Below are 14734 nucleotides of genomic sequence, written 5' to 3'. Positions count from 1 at the left end.
ATAATGAAAATGGTTTCAATCTGCATAGGGATCAATATGGCAGTTTCAAAGCATGGATGCTAGGTAATGAAAGAATTGGATAGCAAAGGAAATAATGTTTCAAGGATTTGGCCTTTCAAAGTATAGGATACAATGGTTTGAGTGTGTAAGCAATCTGATTCAGTGTTTGATATTTAGTTTGTATGTATTTGTGGTGCAGTATCGTATCTGGGTGCACAACAATCAATGGTTTAGAAAGAATAAGGTTTACGGCTCAAGATCAATAACTGGAACCAGGGTTTAGGGTTCAGTGCTTCAAAGCACTTGCAAAATAAAACAGGACTATCAATCACTACAATATCTCGAGAAAGTTTAGAATACTTGCCTGGTACTAGCTTACTATACTGCACTCGCTTTCAATCCCCACTGTCTTACTCCTCGACTACCTGTTTCCCTTTCCTACGCCTTGCCTCTTCTGCTCACATATCATAAGCATCTATCAATATTTAACTCGCACAATTCTATTCGACACATACTTCTATCTACCCTTCGTTTCACCCAAATCCGATTAACGGATTGAAAGTTACGCAATAAACAAGTAACATCGAATACATAGACCGACAGTTAACCAATCATGTCACATATAGCACATAACACATCACATAATCAATGATATAACGTTTATAAACAAGTCTCGTGTCATAAACAAGCTTTTGGATATTTAAAATGATTTTTAAAACATTTTTCGGAATTAAAACAGATCGTTGAATCAATTTCGAAGTAGTAAACAGGGTTCGGTTGGCCAATTCTGGATTCAAAACAATTTTATAATAATTATCGAGCCTTGAAAACAATTTAAAATAATATTTTAAAGCTCGAAACTATTTTTTGGAATTTTTAAATCATTTTTAAATAATTAAATCTAATTAAATAATTTATTAAAATCAATTAATAATTAATTAAATCAATTAATCAATTAATTTTCGAATTAATTGACTAATTAATCAATTAAAAATTAACTGAAATTAATTAACTAATTAATTCAAATTTATTTTTGAATTAAATATAATTTTTGGAATTAAAATAATAATTTTTGGAATTTTCAGAAATTAAAATCGAATTTTTATAATAAAAATAAATAGGAAATATGATTTTTAAATATTTTTAAAACAGGAATCCAAAATTTGCAAGTTCTGGAAACCTCAGGGACCTAACTGTTTCTTCCCCAAAAGATAAGGTACTAAACTGTAATTTTACAGGGGGGTCGCCGGAAAAGTTCTGTCTCGCCGGAGAAGACTATCTCGGCGTCCTCAGCCCACCAACACCTCCAGATACGATCTACACATCACCAGGAACTTATTCATGCAATCAAAACACATCAATCATCCCTGTTCTGGCCGGAAAATGACCAAGAACATTGCCGGTTTCCGGCGAACATCGAAAATCTTCAAAACACAACTCCCTTCGATTCACTAATCCTCTGTTAACGAGTTATATACCAATCGATTGCAAATTTTATAAGGAACATAATTCACTATAAATCAACAGCTAATAACCCTTAAATCAAAAGCCCCAAATTTCAATTGAAAACATTCATACGGGTTATAAACCCTAATTTTAAAATTCGAGAATTAAACCCACTTTTGAGCATGTTATTGAACTCCAAATCAGACGTATGACATATGAAAATCATCAGGAAAACAAGCTCTACAACATGCAAGCATCAAATCATACAAACAATCATCCGAACAAAAATTCATACTTTTAATAAAATTAATTCGAAAATAAATAATTTTTCAAAAAATAAACCTTGATTTCTGCAGTGATTTGGAACACAGAATCTAATAGAACACCTCAAGAACTTCATTTTGAGTACTCGAGCTTTTCAAACGGACTCCGGTAACACCTCAGATTGTTGGTTTGATTCTCAGAAAGGTTTATGAATATATGAATTTTCTCTGGAAATTTATATAAATACTGAATGCAAATGATTTTTGATACGAAATAAAATACGGTAAAGGCTATTTATAATTACGGAAAATTAGTATCCCGTTGGATCATTCCGGATAGAAAACGGTACGTTTATTTGTAAAAACTGATCCAAACGGTATCGGTTTTTGGGATAATTATCCAAATCAGTACAATTTGTACTGCGGTCTTGGTCTCAGCGCCTGGTTACACGTACTACGAGGTGATAATTGGGATAGTTTAATAAAAAGCTCCCATTTTTTTAGCAAAAAAAAAAAAAAAAAAGCTCCCATTTATCGAAAATACGAGTTTCATTGATTTACCGAGACGAATATTGTATCGAAAATGTTGCGCCGGGACCCGCGCAGGACAAACCGTACGCTGGATCGAAAAAGTCGAGAAACATGGAATATGCTCAGAATATTACAATTAGGTTAGGAAGGAGTTCTCGGAAGAGTTTCGGGTTCCAAAAACGTAACCACGGATGACGTCGGTTGGTTCTCGTTTTTATAAAATAGATTTTAAATACCCGGAAAAAGATTTTATGAAATTCATATGATTCCTATAAATTTATAAATTAACATAAAAATAATTAGGAAGATATGACAATTATCTATATTTTATTTTGGACATATAAAAATTAAAATACTCAATTAATAATATTTTTAAACATCCCAACACATTTAATACTTAACAAATAATTCACATAATAGATACTGAACACCTATAATAATTATTTATTAGCAAAAATAATTACACGATATATCCCGGATATTACATCACAGCCAAAATCTCTAGTTATAGAAGCACCTCAAACACCAAACTCACCAACACATTCTCTGGATGTGGATATGATAAACACATAAATTCCTGATTCCCCTTCTTTAACTCTGTTGGGGAAGCCAAAATTCAGTGCAAGTGAGCATCATCTTTTAGATGATTTGTTGGCTCACTTGCCAATTCTTTCAGGAACTGTTATGCCATCTGTGCCTAAAATATCTTCAATCTGTTGGGTACCGAAGGCATAAAACGCAGCGGATAAACGTAAATAAAACAAAAATTTCGTAACCCAAAAACAAGATCCATGTATAATTATGGGCACATTATGGAGATAACGAATCATACCTTTCAAGAGCTTAACTTTCATGAACTCAACGGAGATCCTAGCTATCACGCTTTGTGTCTACCTCTCGGAGAAACACCTCTATGGTATCCACACGAGCACCTTCAAGAATGTCTCACGAACTTGACTACGGAATGGATGTACTAGCCTCCTTCTTGACGATCTGAATTGCCTCTGCCTCTCTTTGCTGCTACGGTTTTCTCAAAAACGTACAATCCTCTTTAACCTATCATTATGTATTTATAATGGCTGATTAAAAAGGCCCATAACAGCAAAGCCCAACCCTAGTAGGTATTGGATTAAATAATAAAAACAAATTTCTATTATTTAATTAATAACTAAGTCATACTTAATTATTATGGGCAAAAACATTCCTTTTAATTCGAATTTATATTATCCCAATTAAGTCTTACTTAATTATAATAAAATTCAAATAATCATCAATTAATTTAAATCCATAATTTAAATTAACTATTCTATTAAGTACTCTATTTATGCGACCCTATAGGCTATTATTTAATTGGCAATAATTTTATTCTCTAATAAAATTATAAACAATGAGCGGTATCTAGTAATACATCATTGTTACCCAATTAAACAATAATTAAATCGTGATTAGATAAAACCTTTGGTGATTAATATTTTTCGTGTAATATAATCCCTTTAACCATACATATTATAGATTAAACTCGAGGCATGTATTTAGTCATCCTCTTCGACATTTAATCCGGGTTTACTTGATCCATGAGTAGATTATCAAGACAAATCATTATTTGAGCATGGCCATGCTTTTATAATCTCACTCAATTAAGAGGCCAATAATATCTCTCCTAATTATAGGAGGGTTAAATCCTTTATCTATCATTCATATTTCTCATACGACTCATGATATACCCGATGTCCACTTTTATCATCACCCGATCAAAAGTAACTTTTAATGTAGTCAAAGTATATTAATCCTCGTATAGAAATATAATGATTTCAAGTCAAAAGATCGTTACACCATTATCACTGTGAGTCTTTCTTATGACTTTATTAAACATGAAGAATCTCACTGTGGGTCTGTCCAGTACCATGTACTCTCATATGTACCTATGTATTGACTTTAGTATCCCAATACTTATAACCAATGAGATGTGGTTATCTTGTCAAATAACATACTAGTCTATCTATGTATTATTATTGTCCTATATAATAATACTCGACTAGGGACCTTTAAGAATATGATATATTATATAATCTCAAGTTCAAGTCATGTACTTAAACTATATAATTTGTATCATAATTCTAAGGATATTTATTATGTTAACAAAATATCGCAGTAATTAAGGTCATAATAAATACATTTATTGAATGATCAACTGACATAAAGATTTAAAAGAATAATGTATTGCCTCTAGGGCACCTACACTAACAATCTCCCACTTACACTAGAGCCAATCACCCATATATCTAATACCCATGGAACTAGTGTGACCATCGTGTTTCTGCTGCGACAAGCCTTTGGTCAGTGGGTTGTAATGTTATCATTTGTGTGCACTTTACATATGTGTATATCACCCCTTTCATTAATCTCTCGAATAAGGTTAAATCTCCTGAGTATATGTTTAGCCCGGGAGTGTGATCCAGGTTCTTTAGCCTGTGCAATGGCTCCATTATTATCGCAGTATAGATCAATGGGATCTGCGATCGATGGAACCACTCCCAAATTAGAAATGAACTTTCAAATCCAAACGGCCTCCTTAGCTGCTTCACAAGCTGTAATGTACTCAGCCTCCATTGTAGAATCAGCTACTGTTTCTTGCTTTGAACTCTTCCAGCTTACAGCACCTCCGTTTAGACAAAACACAAAACCAGACTGTGATACAGTATTATCTCTGTCTGTTTGGAAACTTGCATCGGTGTAACCTTTTACAAAGAGTTTCTCTTCTCCTCCATACACCAAGAATGAATCTTTAGTTCTTTTCAGGTACTTAAGAATATTCTTAACTGCCGTCCAGTGACCTTCACCCGGATTAGACTGGTATCTGCTCGTCATGCTCAAAGCATACGAGATATCTGGGCGAGTACATACCATTACATACATGATAGATCCAATTTCTGAAGCATATGGAACTTTATTTATGTGGTCCTTCTCATCCAATGATTTCGGACACTAGTCCTTAGAGATCGTTATCCCTTGAGACACGGGGACATATCCCCTTTTTGCATTTTGCATTCCAAAACGATGCAAAACCTTATCAATGTATGTGCTCTGACTTAGACCGATCATCTTTCTAGATCTTTCTCTATAGATCCTCATTCCTAGAATGTAGGATGCCTCTCCTAAGTCTTTAATGGAGAAATTGCTCCCTAACCAAGTCTTAACAGCCTTTAGAGAAGGTATGTCATTCCCCATTAGTAGTATATCATCAACATATAGTACTATGAATGCCACATAGCTCCCACTAACCTTCTTGTAAACACACGGTTCATCTTCGTTTTGAACAAAGCCATACTCTGTGACTATTTCATCAAAACGGATATTTCATCTCCTAGAGGATTGCTTCAATCCATAAATGGATCGACGCAATTTACATACCTTGCCAGCATTCCTTGGATCGATAAAACCCTCAGGTTGTGTCATGTACACATCCTCTTCAAAGCTTCCATAAGGAAGGTTGTTTTGACATCCATGTGCCAGATTTCATAATCATGGAATGCTGCAATGGCAAGTAAAATCCTTATAGACTTGACCATAGCCACTAATGAGAAAGTTTCATCATAGTCAATACCATGAATTTGTTTGAAACCTTTTGCAACCAGCCTAGCTTTATAGGTCTGAACATTTCCATCCATGCCCTTTTTCTTCTTAAAAACCCATTTGCACCCTGTGGGTTTTACCCCTTCAGGTGGATCAACCAAAGTCCATACTTGGTTTTCGTACATGGAATCTATCTCGGATTTCATGGCTTCAAGCCATCTCTTAGAGTCTGGACTGTTCATAGCATCTTGGTATGTGAGAGGCTCATCTTCATCTATGAGCATCAAATCACCACACTGAGTCATGAGAAATCCATATCTCTCTGGCTCATGGCGAAATCTACCAGATCTACGAACAACCTGTGTTTGTTGAGCATTATCACTATTCTTCTCTTGTTCCACTTCAGGTTCAATGCTATTTTGCGGTTCTCGATCTTCATCGAGATCTATAGTTCTCCCACAATTTCTTTTGGAAACAAAATCTCTTTCCATGAAGACAGCATCTCGAGCAATAAACACTTTCTAATCAGAAGGACTATAAAAATAATACGCCTTTGTTTCATTAGGGTATCCTACAAAAATGCACTCTTCGGATTTAGGTCCAAGCTTGTCAGATTCTTGACATTTCACAAACGCCTTACATCCCCAAACTTTCATAAAGTTCATGACTTACCGTTTCTCCTTCCATATCTCATATGGAGTCTTTTGAACCTTCTTAGTAGGAACACGGTTAAGTGTGAAAGCCGATGTTTCTAGAGCGTAACCCCAGAAACTAATTGGAAGATCTGCATGACTCATCATCGATCGCACCATGTCCAACAAGGTGCGATTTCTCCTCTCTGAAACTCCATTCCATTGAGGTGTTCCTGGCGGAGTGAGTTGTGATACAATACCACACTCTTTCAAATGCTCTCTAAATTCGGTGCTTAAGTATTCACCCCCACGATCGGATCGTAAGATCTTAATACTTGCATCTCCGCCAATTTGCTTCTCTACTTCAACCTTGTATTCTTTAAATTTTTCAAAAGAATCGGATTTGTTCTTCATAAGATATACATATCCATATCTACTGAAATCATCAGTAAATGTTATGAAGTAGTAGTAGCCTCCTCTAGCCATTACACGTATTGGGCCACATACATCACTATGTATTAGCTCGAAACGTTTAGTGGCCCTTTGACCCTTACCAGTGAAAGGGGCTTTAGTCATCTTACCAAGCAAACAAGATTCGCATTCTTGGTATGATTCAAAATCAAACTTATCCAAGTATCCATCCTTATGTAATTTGGATATGCGTTTTTCATTTATGTGGCCTAGACGACAATGCCAGAGGTATGTTTGATTTGAGTCATTCATTTTAAGTCGTTTGTTTTCTATATTACACATAGGGTTATCTAAATCAAGAACATATAAACCATTAAATAAACGCGCAACACCATAAGTTAAATCATTCAAAGCAAAAGAGCAATTGTTGTTCTTTATTGTAAACGAAAAACCTTTCTTGTCCAAACAAGAAACAGAAATAATGTTTCTGCGAATCGCAGGCACGTAAAAACAGTCTTCTAGTTCTAAAACAAGCCCAGAGGGCATAGATAAATAATAAGTCCCTATAGCTAAAGCAGCAACTTTTGCTCCATTGCCTACTCTTAGGTCCACTTCTCCCTTAGCCAAAGTTCTACTTCTCTGCAGGCCCTGCACATTTATACAAATGTGAGAAGCACATCCAGTATCAAATACCCAAGATGTAGAAATAGACAAATTGACTTCTATAACATAAATACCTGATCCAGAAATCTGAACTGCTTTCTTTTTCTTCAGATCCTCCAAGTAAATTGGACAGTTTCTCTTCCAGTGACCATCTTTCTTACAGTAGTGACATTCACCCTTGACCACACCACCTTTAGGCTTTAAAGCTTGTTTGGGACCTGACTTTGGCTTGGGTGTAGAATCAGATCCAATCTTCTTCTTACCCTTCCATTTTCCCTTCCCTTTGGCCTTACATTTATTTCCCACCATCAGTATGGGAGCAGGTTCAGCTGTCTTCATGTTGGTCTCATATGTTCTCAACATATACAACAATTCAGTAGGTGTTTTGTCAAATTCATTCATATTGTAGTTCACAACAAACTGAGTGAATTTGTTGTTCAAAGAATTCATGATTAGGTCAATACCAGTTTCTGGACCAATCGGGAAACCCAAAGTTTCAAGGTACTCAATATAACCAATTATCTTCAGAACATGTGGGCCAACTGGTTCACTTGCCCCTTGTTTGCAATTAAAAAGTGACTTACTCGTGTTGAACCTTTCTTGACGAGTTTGGCTTGCAAACATGCTTTGCAAGTGCTCATTGATAGTATATACATCCATATGCACATGCTGTCTTTGAAGCTCAGCACTCATAGTTGCCAACATAAGACATGCAACATCATTTGCATCATTCTCATCCCTTGTGCGTGCTGCTCATTCATCAGCAGTAGCACCCTCAGTAAGGGGGCCTGAAGGAGGAATATCAATGACATGAAGCTTGCGCTCATGCCTGAGGACAATCCTCAAATTCCTCTGCCAGTTGAAGTTGTTTCCTCCTGTTAGCTTGTCTTTCTCAAGGACTGAACGTACGGATAGTGTGTTTGTGTTGTTTGCCATTACTCAATATCTACAATAATAAAAGCGCAAAATAAACATTAGATTGTCTGAGTTAAAATTTTATGTTCATATGATTATGATATATTCATAATATATCTCCCACTATTTTTTTATCAAATTAATAGCCCTAACTATTAATTCGAAAAGTATATCCCATAAATCTTTTTAGTGAGCCAAGATCCATATTTCGTCATGTTCTAAGTCAACCACTAGTATCATTAAAACATGATTATTTAGGTAGACAACAGTTGTCAATTATATCATATATAATTCTTGGATAATTTGGTGAACAACAATTGATCTTATCTATCTAATAGATTTTTAACCAAACTCTATGCTTCTAAGTTCATAATAGTTGAATATAACCGTTTATATTCACCTTATTATGATGACTCAGTTAAGTTAGACCCAATGATACAACGTCCGAATATAACCGTTTATATTCGTCACATTTCACCACGATAGATAGGAGTCCCCTGCCACTGACAGCCATTCCCCTTATCGATCTAGGATTTAATGAGTGTTCATTCATTGGAAAGCATCTGATTAAAACTTAATATTTTACTTAGGGATTTTTAATTTAGAACGATCATGATCCCATTATAAAGAGATTCCCAATTTTTCCTTGAATAAAATACTTCAAATCAATACTCGTCAATGGTATGATTTCCAGGTAGTGGAGGAGTCACATCGGTCTCGCTTAAAACCCACAGCCTTACAAGTTCTATGAACCCGTTGTTGACAAAATCGCCCCATGTCAGAAATAAAGAAAATTTGTATTTTATTCCGTGTTTCATAAACACGAGAATCTCATGATCGTTTGTTAATTTTAAATCTTGAGTCGTTACAGATTTTATCTTGTTTAAAGGCATGGCATGGCTGATGTATCTAATACATACATGCATCATTAATCTAATTAAAACATGCATTTTCTACTCTACACATACTATTTATACATCATATGAAAAGTGCGTAAAGTAAACATGCAATAGTTATGGCCCAATCCTATGTGATCTTTTCAGGCTAATGAAAAGATCAAGGTCAATCTATGGTGTAAAAATAACTATTACATATGTCTTCTCTATTGCTTTCATTATCTCCTTGGCCTCCATAGGATGCCTCATCTTTCCCTTGTCCTTCTTGGATGTTACATTAAGAATTATACTAATGAACTTACAAAAGAACTCGAGTTACATTCGAGATAAAACAACTACAAATAGAAAACGACATGCAAGTCGTATTTATTACAAACCAAAAGAATAAACCATTACAACTAAGGTCTTAAGGCCATAACTATGCACCATGCTCAAGTAACCATTAAAGAACATGATAGATCATATAAATATGACATACTATTTATCACTTATCATGATCCAATCAAGAATAATAAATAAGTAAAGCATATGTCATAAGCACAAATTAAAAACGTAACCCTAAGCACGCGGATCGAAATACTATTCCAGAAGCATGTATCAGAATACTATTCCAGAAGCATGTATCAGTATACACACGATCCATATCCCAGTTACCAAAAACATGTATCAGTATACATATTTTAAGAGATCGCATACATATAAATTATGGCAGATCTTAAACATACTAGTATCATCATATAGATCATTAACAGATTCATCATATCATTAATATAACATAACTGTTATCATGGCAGACTCATATAACATAACTGTTATCATGGCAGACTCATCACACATGCATACTTATAAATATACAGTAAACACGTAACCAAATCAGCCCCTTATACACGTAGCTCTGATGCCATTGTTGGGTTCCGAAGGCATAAAACGCAGCGGATAAATGTAAATAAAACAAAAATTTCGAAACTCAAAAATAGGATCCATGTATAATTATGGGAAGATTATGGAGATAACGAATCATACCTTTCAAGAGCTTAACTTTCAGGAACTCAACGGAGATCCTAGCTATCACGCTTTGTGTCTACCTCTCAGAGAAACATCTCTATTGTATCCACACGAGCACCTTGAAGAACGTCTCACGAACTTGACTACGAAATGGATGTACTAGCCTATTCTTGACGATCTGAATTGCCTCTGCCTCTCTTTGCTGCTAGGGTTTTCTTAAAAACGTACAAGCCTCTTTAACCTATCATTATGTATTTATAATGGCTGATTAAAAAGGCCCATAACAGCAAAGCCCAACCCTAGTAGGTATTGGATTAAATAATAAAAACGAATTTCTATTATTTAATTAATAACTAAGTCATACTTAATTATTATGAGCAAAAACATTCCTTTTAATTTGAATTTATATTATCTCAATTAAGTCTTACTTAATTATAATAAAATTCAAATAATCATCAATTAATTTAAATCCATAATTTAAATTAATTATTCCATTAAGTGCTTTATTTGTGCGACCCTATAGGCTATTATTTAATTGGCAATAATTTTATTCTCTAATAAAATTATAAACAATGAGCGGTATCTAGTAATACATCATTGTTACCCAATTAAACAATAATTAAATCATGATTAGATAAAACCTTTGGTGATTAATGTTTTTCGTGTAATATAATCCCTTTAACCATACATATTATAGATTAAACTCGAGGCATGTATTTAGTCATCCTCTTCGACATTTAATCCGGGTTTACTTGATCCATGAGTAGATTATCAAGACAAATCATTATTTGAGCATGGTCATGCTTTTATAATCTCACTCAATTAAGAGGCCAATAATATCTCTCCTAATTATAGGAGGGTTAAATCCTTTATCTATCATTCATATTTCTCATACGACTCATGATATACCCGATGTCCACTTTTATCATCACCCGATCAAAAGTAACTTTTAATGTAGTCAAAGTATATTAATCCTCGTATAGAAATATAATGATTTCAAGTCAAAGGATCGTTACACCATTATCACTGTGAGTCTTTCTTATGACTTTATTAAACATGAAGAATCTCACTGTGGGTCTGTCCAGTACCATGTACTCTCACATGTACCTATGTATTGACTTTAGTATCCCCATACTTATAACCAATGAGATGTGGTTATCTTGTCAAACAACATACTAGTCTATCTATGTATTATTATTGTCCTATATAATAATACTCGACTAGGGACCTTTAAGAATATGATATATTATATAATCTCAAGTTCAAGTCATGTACTTAAACTATACAATTTGTATCATGATTCTAAGGACATTTACTATGCTAACAAAATATCGCAGTAATTAAGGTCATAATAAATACATTTATTGAATGATCAACGGACATAAAGATTTAAAACAGTAATGTATTGCCTCTAGGGCACCTACACTAACACAATCAACACAGAGTCAACAATAGTTTCTATTCCCAGCTCATTCATTTCTACTCTCTCGACGGATATTGCTCATCCGTCGAGTAGTGATTGTATCCCGATGGATAAGCCTAACAGCAGTTATCCGTCGGATAGCAAAACCACTCACTCGATGGATATCATTCATCCGCCGGGTATCTCTGCACAACTTCAAACTTCAATTATTTCAAGTGCAGAAGGTCTAGTGGTTGTACAGTCACTCTTAGGATTGAGAGAGCAGAGTGTTTTGAGTGAGAGTCTGGGTTGCTCCCAGGAAAAAGGAGAGGAAATGAGTGAAAATCTGCAATCCATTTCTTCAGGATTGGAAAAAGGGAGTGAGAGGAGTTCCACCTTAGTAGGTGAAGGTGAGGGTGTGAGGGTGGGGAGCCAGGGTGAGACCCTGATACAAAAAAAGAGAGAACATGAGAGAAATGCAGGTACTGGAGCAATAAGGATGGATGTTGTTGCTAGTGAGTTAATGAATGTCCAGGATGCAGATAGGGAAGGACTATCTCAGCATCCTAAAGCTGTTATAGATTCTACTTCCCTTGATGCTGAGGCATTTACTCACCCTATTCCAGCTTATCAAATTCTAGCTGAACATGGCAATGACAATGCAGAAAGGATGCTCAATCTGGTGCATACCACCCAGTCTATGCAAAGGGCTAAGGATGCCATCACAGTTTTTCCTTCTACAGCTGGTGATGTGGACTATGAGACTGGGGGGTCACTGATTTCTTTGGAGATGGGAGTGGGGATAGTGAAGATGAAGCAATGGACATAGGGGGAGAAGTGGGCTCAAGGTCAGGTTTGCCATCATGGGCATTCTCAAAGAACTGTGATGAGCATTACTTCAAGACAACCCTGATCCAATTAATCAACCAGACACATATTGCTCTATAAACCACTTCCAATTCCAGCACCAAGAAGCTCCTTCAGGCACATCTAGCCTCCCTGCAACTTCAGCAAATACAAGGCTTCCAACATGCTAGAGATATGAATTCTATGAAGGGTGATATTGAGGAGATGAAGAAGGCTATTACAGACAGGATAGATTCTAAACTTCCAGAGGCTACAATGCTTGACATCAAGAGGAAATTAAGGAAAAATTCTGATCTGTCAACCAAGATAGATGCTCTGGACACAAGAATGTCAGCCATGGAAGCATCTTTGACTGCCATTCATCTCCATCAAGCCCAACAAACTGATCTACTTCAAAAACTGGTGGCAGCTCAACCCCCCTCCATAACTCAACTTGATGATAACAAAAAGGGGGAGAAAGGATCAAGTGAGGGGGAAAAGCTTCAGATACAAATCAGTAAAGTCATTGTGCCTTCAATCACTATCTCAAAGCCACCAGTCACAGATGGTATAGATCTGATTCAAGCAGCAGCATCCAACTTGAAAGTTGCTGAGAAAGAAAAGTTGAGTTTGGTCAACTGGGAGAAGATTGATGAGGAGATACAGAAAAAGTTTGAACTTGTCAAGGAGCCAGTTAAGTCATCCATCCATCATTCTCAAGTCAAGCAAATTAGTGTGAATGAGATGAGCATGAACTATCTGGAAAGAGGGCAATCTTCCTGCATCAAGTCTCCAAAGGCTGAAATGATTCTTAAACCAAGGGCAAACTACTCAAAGTCATCCTTGAAGAACCCCTTGGACACTGTGTATGAGACACCCAAGCCTGATGAGAAGAAGCTTCTGTCAAGTTCAATTGTCTTCTATAAAGATCCAGCTGATTCAGTTTCTAAAAGGAGGATTGCTAAGATTTTCAGAAATGGGAAAGAAATTTGTGTGGTGGCTGGACACCCTCAATTTGCTCAAGCAAAGAGAGAAGAAAAAGCTAGATTGAAGCAGGAAAAGAAGTAGGCTGCTGTAGATGCTAAAAGGGCTAAATAAAAGAGAGAGCAGATTGCTATCTTGGCCAAGCTATATGCTGTAAACTCATCACAACAAATTCCCTCTCAACCATCTGAAGCTACTGAATCAAGGAAGCAAGTTGAAGAACAGAAGAAATCTCCAAGAAAGAAGCAATTGGCTAAAAGAACTAAAAAAACTGGATATTGTTGACAAGGAATTGGAAAATCAATTTCCTAAGGAATTCACACCAGCTACAACTCAAGCATCAAAAACATACCAATTCCAGACTTCAATCTACCAATCCTTAGCAAGCCCAAAAGGACAAAGTCAAGAGCAGTCAAGAAAGTGAAGCTATCACCTCTCAAATCCAAATCTGTAGTTAAAGCTCAGCCCAAAGTCAATAAGGGAGACTACTTGTACTTGTGTGACATCAAATAATTTTCTGATCTAAACCTCTATCTGGATGAACTAGATGAGGTGAGAGGAATTGATGCATACAGAAACCTACCTGAAAGGTTAGTGTTCAAGTACAAAGGAGGAACGGAGATTCGGTGGCCACTTCACAGGATTCTTCAAGCGAGCCAAGCTGTACTGATTAAAGTTTATTCATCCTTCAAGAAGAACTTTGGGTTCAATATCACTACAAGAAGACTAGTATTGAAGAAGATTGAAGAACTAAGGAGTGTTAGAGCTAAAGATGCACTCCCAAAGACTCTAATCATCCCATACACAGGGAGAAGAGTGCATCTAAGGCCCTACTGGCTGATGGAGTTCATAGATGACAAAGGTGTGAGAAGATTCTTCAGATTAGAAGACCAATTGAGCATCTCCAGCAATGAGACTCTCTTGGAAATGCAAGGAAAGCTAAATCTCTCAGAATCTGATGAACTGGAATTCCACAGGCAGCTCCAAAATTAGATTGATGAAAACAACAGAAAGCTTGGAAGAAGATCCAGACCTTCAAGAAACTAGAAAAATCTGCTCAGGCTAGAGGAGCATCTTGAAAATGACTGTGAGCTAAACTTTGTATATTTTGTTATTTGAAGCACTTTTCAGTATTATCTACTTTCTTTTAAAGTTGTATGTTTAGGG

The sequence above is a fragment of the Apium graveolens genome, chromosome 6 (assembly GCF_009905375.1).
Source record: "Apium graveolens cultivar Ventura chromosome 6, ASM990537v1, whole genome shotgun sequence".
NCBI classification, from domain to species: domain Eukaryota; kingdom Viridiplantae; phylum Streptophyta; class Magnoliopsida; order Apiales; family Apiaceae; genus Apium; species Apium graveolens.
The sequence above is the reverse complement of the archived record's forward strand: the minus strand, read 5'-3'. Positions refer to the sequence as shown.